A 12,214-nucleotide genomic window follows, 5' to 3' on the forward strand; every position below is an offset into this window, starting at 1 on the left:
GCCTGGTGGCTTTGCCAGAGAAGTTTTCTGGGGAGAAAGGACTTTTTCAGATTTTCAGGGCCCAATCGGAGCTGTACATGTGCCTTCGGCCTGAGGATTTCCAGACGGAACAGGTTCGTGTGGGTTTCATCTTTAACCTACTTTCAGGCATGGCAGCTAGATGGGCTTCGGGTCTCCTGCTCGCTAATGACCCCCTGCTCAGCGACTATCAAGCTTTCATGACAGCAATGGCCCATTTTTTCAGTGACCCCGTGCGCATGCAGACAGCTTCTCAGGAGATTCGCCGCCTCCGGCAGGGCAAGGACTCAGTTTCCAGCTACGCTACAACTTTTCGCTTGCTGATGCAGGATTTACAGTGGAATGATGCCGCACTAGAGGCTCAGTTTTTGGACAGTTTGAACGATGAGATCTTGGATGAGTTGGCACGCATGCCCAGCCCACCTACTTTGGAGGACCTCATCCAGACCTGCCTTCAGATAGATAGTCTGCTGGAGGGGCGCCAGCAGACCCGGGGGGGGCGCCGGGAGCCGGGATTTCCCTCCTCCCATTCCCCCATATTTCCTGCCCCCTCTCCCACCCCCTGCCCCTGCGGTGGGGGTGGAGGAGACCCCAATGCAGCTGGGAGCTACTTGAGCCCCACTGCCACCAGAGGAGCTTGAGTGCCAGCGAGCTGAGCGCCGATGTTTTCGATGTGGAAAGTTGGGGCATTTCGCCAAGACCTGCCAAGTTAGATCCACAGCTCCACTTCCTCCCCCTCCTCTCCCTCCTCCTCCTCCTTGTCCCCAGGCCTGACTAGACTGCCCCCCAAGCTTGTTGGGGGCCTCCAGTGTGGGGGTCGGTTCCCCACCGGGTAGGTGCCTTCCCCAACCCCCCCACCCTCCCATCTGCTGTTGCATGTTCACCTCCGCTCCTCCCAGTGGGGTGGGGTGGAGGCCCTAGCTTTAGTGGACTCGGGGGCTACGACCAGTTTCATGGATGAAACCTTTGCCCACTTCCACAAGATTCCTACCCTGCCCCTTCCTGCCCCCTTGGCAGTGGAGACCATCGATGGGCATCCTCTCTCTTCGGGCGCAGTGACCCGTATTACAGTTCCGCTCACTCTGCGCGCCCAGTCCCACGTTGAGCAGATTCAGTTTCACTTGGCCAAGGTTCCCCTATACCCAATCGTGCTGGGTGTTTCCTGGCTCTCTAAGCACAACCCTCAGATTTCTTGGGGGCCTCAGCAAGTGGAGTTTGCATCTCCCTACTGCTGGGAGCATTGCCTCCCAGAGGAGGCGCCAGTCCCAGCCCAGGCCTTAACCCTTTTCTCCCCCTCCTTGTCTGCTTCTGGCAGTCCTTCAGCTACCGTCATCCTCCCATAGACGTATGCGGCTTTTCGGGATGTGTTTGACAAGAAGGAGGCTGACCAGCTTCCCCCCCCACACCGTTTTGACTGTGCCATTAACCCCATTCTGGCGGCAACCATCCCCGCTGGCCGGCTGTATTCGATGTCGGAGCTGGAACTTCGAGCTCTGTGGGAGTTTTTGGACAAGAATCTCAAACGTGTCTTCATTTGCCCTTCTTCCTCCCCTGCCTGCACTCCTAACTTCTTTGTGGCCAAGAGATCTGGAGAACTCCTCCCGGTGCACGATTTCAGAAATTTAAATTCAGTCTCCATCCCCGACAAGTACCCCCTCCCCCTCATACCTGAGATGCTGGAGCGCCTGGGCGAGCCAAGATTTTCACAAAGTTGGACCTGCGTGGCGCATACAATCTCATTTGCATCTGGGAGGGGGATGAGTGGAAGACCTCTTTTGGGACCCGGTATGGAGCATATGAATACCTAGTGATGCCATTTGGGCTCGCCTGTGCCCCCCCCCACGTTTTCACGTTTTATGTAGGGATGGACGAAAGTCCCTTACCTGATCCCGAAGCTTGCTTTGCGGTGGGGGGGAGGTGCTCCGTCCCTCCCCCCGAAATTCTGGCTGGGGGGAGGCGCCCCATCCCTCCCTGCCAAAATTCTGGCCGGGGGGGAGGCGCCCCGTCCCTCTGGCCGCGAAACCTCCTCTCCTGCCGGGACGCAAATGGCGGCGGCCATAGCCGTCGCTGTTTGCGTCCCTGCAGTCAGCCGTGATAGGCTACATAAATGTTTACATAGCCTATCACGGCTGATTTTGGGGGGGGAAAGCACGTACGCAAATGGCAGCGCCCAAGGGCGCCGCCATTTGCGTTCCTTATTTTGGCACGTGTAGTCTACGTAGACATTTACGTAGACTACGGCGAAAATAAGGGGAACGCAAATAGCGTAGCGTCTACGCTATTTCCGTTGCCGTTATTTTCACCGTAGTCTATGTAAATGTCTACGTAGACTACACGTGCCCAAATAAGGAACACAAATGGCGGCGCCCATGGGCGCCGCCATTTGCGTACGCGCTTCCCCCCCCCAAATCAGCCGTGATAGGCTATGTAAACATTTACATAGCCTATCACAGTGTTTTTTGAAAATCTAGCCATGATAGGCTACGTAAATCTTTACGTAGCCTATCACGTTTGTTGTTGTTGTTGTTGTACTTGGAAATGGTGGCGGCGGCAGCTGGTCAGAAGAACGGCCTCTGCCGCACCGCCGCCAGGAACCGCCGCTGCCAGGGACATTCGACAAAGGTAAGTCCCATCCCGGGGGGGGGGCGGACCGTTTCTCCACCAATTTCGGGGGGCCGAATGCGTTGGCATTCGGCCTCCCGGAGATTCGTGGAGAAATTCTCCAACATCCCTACTTAAGAGGCTTTTCAGTTCTGAGCCGATCCTGTTACATCCTGACCCCAGGAAGCCTTTTGTAGTGCAAACTGATGCCTCTGACTTCGCGGTAGGGGCGGTGCTCTTTCAGTCAGATCGGGAGGGAGGTTGCAACCCTGCGCCTACCACTCCAGGAAGCTGAACATGTCTGAGAGGAATTATACCATTTGGGAGAAGGAACTGCTGGCCATCAAGTCTGCTTTGGAGACCTGGCATCATCTCCTGGATGGGACACAGAACCCAGTCGAAGTTAGAACCGACCATCGCAACCTTGAACATCTTCAGATAGCCCATGCCTTAAACCAGAGGCAGATTAGGTGGTTGCTTTTTTTTTCTCTGTTCCACCTTAACATTTGCCATGTGAAGGCCTCCGACAACCTACAAGTGAATGCTCTTTCTCGTAAGCCTGACCTCCAGCCAGGGAGTGAGGAAAATCCCCCCCCCCTCTGATTCTTCCCCTCCAAGGCCTGGCGGCAGCTGCGGTGCCTCATTCTTGGGAGGAGCTCCTTCTCTCTGCACAGGCTCTGGATGCTTTTGTTCACACAAAGGTGGAGGAATTGGGGCTAGCCTCTGCCCCCCCCACTCTACCCCCTTCTCTTTGCGAGGTGGCCTGCTTTACCATTCCGGCTGGGTCTATGTGCCTTCTAGACCCCTCCGCGAGAAGGTCCTCCATCAGTGCCATGACTCCCCCACAGCTGGGCATTTTGGCGTCGCCAAGACCCTACATGGAGTGACGAGGGATTTTTGGTGGCCTCGTGTGTGTCAGGATATCAAGTCCTATATCGCCTCCTGCCCAACCTGCCAGCGGGCGAAGGCCCCCTCAGGCAAGCCCACAGGCTTGCTTCACCCCCTGCCTACCCCCTCAGGACCTTGGAAACTGCTCTCCCTTGACTTCATCACTGACTTGCCTCACTCAGATGGTAAGACCACCATTCTGGTGGTGGAGGATTTGTTTTCTAAGATGGCCCATTTCATCCCCTGCTCTGGGTTGCCCAGAGCCAGAGCTGTTCTTGGCGCATGTTTTCTGCCTCCACGGATGGCCCGAGGGTCTCATTTCGGATAGGGGAGCCCAATTCACTGCCCATTTCTGGAGGGAGCTACTGGCGTTGCTCCATGTGACGCTCCGTCTTTCCTCTGCCCACCATCCACAGACGGACGGTCAGACCGAGTGCACCAATGCGACTCTGGAGCAGTATTTGCGCTGTTCTGTCAATTACCAGCAAGATGACTGGCTTTCCTTGCTGCCTCTCACAGAATTTGCTTATAACAATGCCTGCCATGCTTCCACCTGCCAAACTCCATTTTTTGCCAGTTTTGGTTACCACCCCAAGGCCTTCCCATCCACCCTAGCTCCCTCTTCGGTGCCAGCGGCCCAGGACTTTTTAGAGGAGTTGTGAGCAGTACACCACCTCTTAAAGGACTCCCTCGAGCAAGCCAAGACAGCCTACAAGGCCTCTGCAGACTGGCGGCACCAGCTGGGTCCGTCTCTGCAACCGGGGGACTGGGTTTGGTTGTCCACCCAATACCTCCCCTCTCACTCGCCCGCAAGGAAGCTCGCGCCTCACCGCACGGGGCCTTTCCAGGTTACGGCCAAGATTAACCCTGTTGCTTTTTGCCTGGCTCTCCCCCCCTCCATGAAGATCCATCCTGTTTTTCATCGGTCCTTGCTGTCCCCCCTGGTTTCTGGCGACCCTCATCGCTCAGTCGGCTCCCCCCTGCCACCAGTGCTGGTGGAGGGGGAGGAGGAGTTTGAGGTCATGGAGATTCTGGACTTCCACCTTTCTCGTGGCTGCTTACAATATCTTGTGGACTGGAAGGGGTACAGGCCTGATGAGCGATCCTAGGAACCCGCGGGAAATGTGCATGCTCCATTGCTGCTGAGGTGCTTCCACCAGCTGTACCCCCACAAACCTGGGGCCCCAGGGGAGGAGCACAAGGGGGGGCCTCATGGGAGCGGGGATGTTGTCAGGGTGGACACTGAGCCCATAGAATCCCAGAGTAGTTCTGATTCTGAGGAAGAGCAGCCGCTCCTGGGAGAGGAGCGCGCCCCTCTTTCCCAGGGCCAACAGCTGGCAGAGATTCCTCCCACCGGCATTCCTAGCTTAGATAGCAGTCCTGGGAGTGACAGAGCATGGGAAGCAGACTTGATGGATGCACGACGCTGACACAGAGAGCGGCACCAAATGGAGGGCGCAGAAAGGAGGCGTAGTGCCCGGGTGGCGCGCAAACAACGGCTGCGCCCAGAGGATCCAAGGGAAAAGGGGAGGGACTCTCCCTAGCCCATAAGTTCAGGGTCTGCCAGTGATTCTCCTTCAAACAGGGACCAACTGTTCCAACTTAGGGCATAGGTACTCTGCTGCTCATAGCTAGTTGCTAACAGTAGAATTGTTAAGTTGTAAAAGAGGAATAAAGCTTTGAAAAGAATCCCTTTGTCCGTGCCTGGACTTGGCTACTGGATTAGACTGAAAGAGGCTGCCAAGAAGCCCTTGACAACTGGTTAGTAGGGATGTCGGAGAATTTCTCCATGAATCTCCGGGAGGCCGAATGCCAATGCATTCGGCCCCCCGAAATTGGTGGGGAAATTCTCCGACACCCCCCACCCCCCCCGGGATGGGACTTACCTCGTGCGAATGTCCCTCTCGGCGGCGGATCCCGGCAGCGTTTTGGCGGCATTTCGGGGGCGGCGGGGGCGGTGGCCGGTCTTCCGACCGTCTGCCGCTGCCGCTGCCGCCATTTCCCAGTAAAGTTTTAAAAAAATGTGATAGGCTATGTAACGATTTACGTAGCCTATCACGGCTAGATTTTCAAAGTCAGCCGTGATAGGCTACGTAAATCATTACGTAGTCTATCATGTTTTGTGATTTTTTTTTTAACAATTTACTTTTTTATTTCGCGGCCAGGGAGACGGGGTGCTCCCCCCCAACCAAAATTTTGGCGGGGAGGGATGGGGCGCCTCCCCCCGGCCTGAATTTCAGCCGGGAGGGGCGGGGCGCCTCCCCCCCACCAAGAATTTTGGGGGGAGAAATGGAGCGCCTCCTCCCCCACCGAAAACAGCTGCAGGACTTTCGTCCATCCTTACTGGTTAGGCCTCATCTGGAGTACTGTGTCCAGTTCTGGGCACCGCACTTTAAGAAGGATGCAGACAAGCTGGAGAGGGTTCAGAGGAGGGCAACAAAGATGATCAGGGGACTGGGAACAAAGCCCTATGAGGAGAGACTGAAAGAACTGGGCATGGTTAGCCTTGAGAAGAGAAGACTGAGGGGAGATAGGATAGCACTCTTCAAGTACTTCAAAGGCTGTTATGGAGAGGAAGGCCAGGATCAATTCTTGATCATCCCAGAGTGCAGGACACGGAATAATGGGCTCAAGTTACAAGAAGCCAGATTCTGGCTGAACATCAGGAAAAATGTCCTGACTGTTAGAACAATACAACAATGCAACTAATTACCTGGGGAGGTGGTGGGCTCTCCCACACTGGAGGCATTCAAAACGAGGCTGGACAGCCATCTCTCAGGGATGCTCTGACTTGGATTCCTGCATTGAACAGGGGGTTCGACTCGATGGCCTTGTAGGCCCCTTCCAACCCTACTATTCTATGATTCTATGAGACTCAATCTGAGACCTTCTGCATGAAAAGCAGGTGCTCTGCCTCTACAACATGGTCCCTCCCTCTCACTAGAAAATAACTGAGCTGGCCCTTTCATGAGTGTGGAAATGTCAACTTTGTTGTTGTTCAGTCGTTAAGTCGTGTCTGACTCTTTGTGACCCCATGGACCATAGCACGCCAGGCCTTCCTGTCCTGCGCTCTCTCCCGGAGTGTCCTCAAGTTCATATTCATTGCATCGGTGATGCTATCTAGCCATCTCATCCTCTGCCATCCCCTTCTCCTTTTGCCTTCAACCTTTCCCAGCCTCAGGGTCTTTTCCAGGGAGTTTTTTCTTCGCATTACGTGGCCAAAATATTTGAGCTTCAGCTTCAGTATCTGTCCTTCCAGTGAGCAGTCAGGGTTGATTTCTTTTAGGATTGACTGATTTGACCTCCTTGCAGTCCAGGCCAAATGTGAGCTAGGGTAATGTCACCCCAACAATGTAGAAAATCGAAAACAAGTTGTATTCCCTCCCCACCACCACCACCACCTGCTTTCTTGTAATAGTAGCTGTGGTCACTTTTGATCTGATTTAAAGCAGGAATGGTGACTCTGTTGTCTGAGGGACACATGAGCTCTCAGCCTTGTAGACCTTGGCTTAGTTTCAGGCAGCCCACAGAGATGAGGTGAGACACAGAGAAAGTGTGATGGCACAGAGAGACAGACAGACAGAGACAGAGAGAGATGGGATGGCACAAAGAGAGAGAGTGGGGTGGCAAAGAGAGAGGGAGAGTGGGGTGGCAAAGAGAGACAGAGGCAGAGAGATGGGGTGGCACAAAGAGAGAGAGAGAGAGAGGCTGGCTGGCTGGCTGGCTAGCTGGCTGGCAGAGAGAGGGGTGGCTGGGTGGCAGAGAGAGGGGGTGGCACATTTAGGTAGCAGAGTAGCAGGAAGGGAGTGAGTGAATGGGTGGGTGGGTGGGTGAGAGATGGGGCAGCACAGAGAGATAGAAAGAGCTATAAAATCTGGCTATATTGCAAACCCTATCCACTTTAAGTTCTGGCCCTGCTCACCAGTGGCATAAAAACCCCTTACAGATTACTTCTAAAGAAATGCAGCCCTCAAGAGTGAGAAAAAATGTCCCTCACCCCTGATTTAAAAAGGATAAAGGCCCTTTTCAATGAAGGTCAAATATTCCCTCTGAAAAGCATCTCTTTTGGGAGAAAGGATACTACAAGACCCATTGTGTAGCTTGAGAATATATATATATATATATATATAGAGAGAGAGAGAGAGAGAGAGAGAGAGAGAGAGTTGCAACCCAAGGAAATCATGCAATGGCATATCCTTTCACTGAATAGTCTGCAGCCAATGAAAATATAATAGGGGTTCCTGCAGCCACAAAGCAATTATGGTAAATTATAGCTTATGCCCACACTTCATCCTGGGATGTATGTGTACATGAAGAATAAAATCCAGGAAGGCATGACTGCTTTGGGGGCGGGGTGAATAAGTAACTGAAACATGGTGTTTTGGGGGCAGCATTAGATGAGTGATGGTCTTGGCATGGCCAATCATCCCCCAGGAGAAATGACGCTCGGAGAATAAATCCATGGTGAGTGGGGGTGGCACTTGCAGGAGATGGTTACTGTCTCATCTCAACCACTCGAAGTTCTATTTTGTTACAACAGAAAGGCCTGAGGATGGCGCCAGGGCTATGAGCGGCATGGTGCTCTTGGGACTTGAATGTTTGTCACGGTGACCCTCCCTATGTAACTAACTTGCTACAGTGGACCTCCATTGTTGAGCAAAGTTGCTGTCACCAAAATTTCACCTAAAGTGAAACTGGAAATGGATCAGACCAGGGTGGACGGACTTGCTTGCATCTGCTGAGCGCGGGCGCTCGACAAGTCACCGCTGCCGCCCGCCTGCCATGAGCCGGGCTGCGTGAGCCCTGGAGGACTCAGCAACCAGTCTGGGAGTGCCTCTCAGCTCCCACTCCTTGATGCGCCTGCACGCCTGCCCGACTCAGCACACGCAGAGTCAGACCAGTGCCGGGGGCTGCAGACTGGCATCCAGGGGGCCGAGCTGGCAATTTCTCACCGGGCTTCACGCCCCAACCAGACACCTGCACCATCCCTACCTCAGACAAAACAGCTGAGAAGCTTTGAGGAAGCCAGCAGATGTTTGATAAGAATAGCACAGAGAGCCCATGGCAGCCACACTTTCTCTTGCCAAATAGATGCTGTGGAGCAGCTAGGGTGACTGCTTAAGAATCGCCTGCAAACAAGGCATCACCCCAGAAGAGGACAAAAGATGACAGTGATTTGCATTATTTTAGAAATAATTACTCTAATTTAATTAGAAATACAGTACGTACATCTCACCATAGGGTGGAGGACTGTGACCAGGTGACTTGTTCAGTCTGCTGCCCAGGTGCTAACTGTTGATGGGCAACAGTCCTTATGGCTCTTTATCTTTATCTTGAAACAGGAATTGGATTGGAGAGCCCTTCAAATAGATGATACCTTCAGACAGGGGATGGTCCGCTGTAAAAGAGGGCACCTTGCCACCCTAGGATAGGGGACATTTTAATTGGGACTGCAGCATGGGAGGAAAGGGTTAACCCTACTCCCTGCATGCCACAGTATCAAACTGGATTCCTCCCATCCACCCATGTGGGTGCTACTTTAAAAGTAAAAAACAATTAGGCAATGCCAAATTATATGTTTAACATAACTGGTAGAGTTTGGCCCCAGTTCTATAGGGGCCCTTGTGCTATGTTCCTTAGTATGAGAACTGATGTGTCTCACACAAGCATATCCCTACATCCTCTTGAGGGCACAATCTGTTTTAGTATAGTGGTTAGAGTGTTAGACTGGGACACGGGAGACCTGGGTTCTAGTCCCCACTTGATCATGAAGTTCACTGGGTGACTTTAGGCTAGTCCCTGACTCTCCATCTAATTAACTTCACAGGGCTGTTGTGGGAATAACTGTTGAAGAGGATTATGGGCTCCTTGGAAGAAAGGTGGGATATAAATTTAACAAATTAATAAAAATAAATAATACCTTGAAATAAGCCCAATTTAGTTAACTGAGTCTTACTCTCAGGTAGTTTGTATGGGATTGCAGCCTTAGTTTGTGGCAGACTGTGAGTATGAATTGGGTAGATGGATCCACCGAGGGCCAACAGAAGATCTTGCAGAGGTTGAAGTGAAAGACCTTTGGTTGCTTACAGTTCTACAGATTGCAATTGTTTATCCATTTCCATACTGCAGGATACGTAATCAGCAGGCCAGACATAGTATGGCTTACAGGGTTGCAAAGCCATCAAAATATTATCTCTTTTGAGTTTATTGATCACCGGCAATTTTATAATTTTTCTTGTTATTAGGCTAATTTACATTTTTTTCCCCCATTTCTCTCTGTATATGTTATTGGATTTGTCTGCTTGGCAAATAATGATTCAGAGTTAATTGTTGCTTTTTCTTTCTTTAAATTATTGTTTATGCTATGTTGGGCAGCATTTTATCTTAGATTTTGTATTGATGTGTTGTCTTATGCTAGTTATTTTTTTATGCTGCTTGCAAAAGCTATAATTAATAAAGTGTGTGTGGTGTGGTGGGGGAGAATTTCAGAAGAGTAATAGAAGAGCTAGGGAAGTGTAGTGGTTGAAGAACTGGGTCAGGACTGGGGAGACCTGGGTTCAAATCCAGGGATGGACGAAAGTCACTTACCTGGTCCCACAGCTTGCTTCGCGGTGGGGGGGAGGTGCTCCGTTCCTCCCCACTGAAATTCTGGCCAGGGGGGAGGCGCCCCATCCCTCCGGCCAAAATTCTGGCCGGGAGGGAGGCGCCCCGTCCCTCCGGCCGCGAATCTTCCTGGCCAGCCGGGACGCAAATGGCGGCGGCTGTAGCCACTGCCGTTTGCATCCCTGCAGTCAGCCGCGTGATAGGCTACGTAAATCCTTACATAGCCTATCACGGCTGACTTCGGGGGGAAAAAAAAGCGTGTACGCAAATGGCGGCACCCATGGGCACCGCCATTTGCCTTCCTTATTTGGGCACGTGTAGTTTACGTAAAGATTTACGTAGACTATGGCGAAAATAAGGGCAACGCTATTTGCGTTGCCCTTATTTTCGCCATAGTCTACGTAAATCTTTATGTAGACTACACGTGCCCAAATAAGGAACGCAAATGGCGGCGCCCATGGGCGCCGCCATTTGCATACGCGCTTTTTTTTCCCCCGAAGTCAGCCGTGATAAATCCTTACGTAGCCTATCACGGTGTTTTTGGAAAATTTAGCCGTGATAGGCTATGTAAATCTTTACATAGCCTATCACATTTGTTGTTGTTGTTGTTTTTTACTGGGAAATGGCGGTGGCAGCCGGTCAGAAGATCGGCCGCTGCTGCCGCCGCCGAACCACCGCCAAGAGCCGCCAACGCCAGGGACATTCAACAGAGGTAAGTCCTATTCCGGGGGGGCGGAGAATTTCTCCAGCAATTTCGGGGGGCCGAATGCGTTGGCATTCGGCCTCCCGGAGATTCGTGGAGAAATTCTCCGCCATCCCTATTCAAATCCCTGTTTACTAAGGATGCTGGAGGAATTCGAGACAGTCTAAAATGAGCTCAGATTTCTAAGAATCCGACCTGGGGAATCCACTGCGGAGTGACCCCTCAGGCCGTGCAGAGTCCATGGACTTTCAGATTATTTTTTTACTTTCCTGAAATTAACGCATATAAATTCATAGGAAAATGCATACGTTTCTGCTGAGGAAACATTGAATGGAATGAGGGAGAATATGCATAATGTTATGTACTAAGGTAAATTATGTAAATACTTATGTAAATACTTATGTAAGTATTTACACCTTTTTTTCCAAAGGATGAAAAAGAATATTCGCATCTGTCTGTGAGTGAATGACGGAACAAAAGGCACCAGGCTGACAATCCATGAAACGCAGATGGATTGGATTTTACACAGTCCATACATCTCTACTGTTTACTCATGATATCCTCAGAGATTTTTGGCCAGTCACTCTTCTCTCTGCCTCTACCTCTGTCTCTGTCTGTGTGTCACTGTGTCTGTGTCCTCCTGGGTGTGTGTGTGTGTGTGTGTGATCACTTATAGTGATGTTATGGGATAATCCCCCTGGTGCCACCCACCCACTCAAGCCAAGGTGCACAGTACTCCAAAGGACTCACATTATTTTTGGCACAAAATCCCACACACTCCTCTCCCCATCCATGGAAGTAAAAATACAGTAATGACAAAATAAATAAGTAACTATTTGCTGCCCTTCCATGGCATGCAAAATCTACTGCAATGGTGGCCTCACTCTGCCTAATGGTTGAGCTGGACCTGGGGCATGTAACGAAGGATCCTTGAGGAATTTGACCTTTGGGGATTCCACTATGAACTGACATCCTCGGCACATCTTGGACTAATGTGCACAGCAGAACTCAGTGATCCATCAGAGATGGCTCTTCTGAAATGTTCCAGTGCAGTTCTGGTTTCAAAAGGTGTTTATGCATTTTATCTTATTTTTTTGTCTTTTTGTTTGTTCACTTGTTGTGCATGTTTTTATTGTATTTGGAAAATTAATAAAATTATTTAATAAAAAAAAGAAAAGAAAAGAAATGCCTGTTTTGAGGGGAAATACATCTGGAAGTTCATATTTCTGAGAGAAAATGCATATTTAAATGAGAAATTTCAGGTGGACTGCACAGAACGTCTGCAGATGCATGCAGATGGAACAAATTTATGGGTGAATGGATGTACAAGTGGCAGAGACCAGAAATAGACTTGATTTGCCTGTCCTTGAATGTATTTGGCACCCACAGCACTAATCTGTT

Source organism: Heloderma suspectum, chromosome 6, assembly GCF_057233095.1.
Source record: "Heloderma suspectum isolate Gila_16-S chromosome 6, 16-S_ref, whole genome shotgun sequence".
Taxonomy (NCBI): domain Eukaryota; kingdom Metazoa; phylum Chordata; class Lepidosauria; order Squamata; family Helodermatidae; genus Heloderma; species Heloderma suspectum.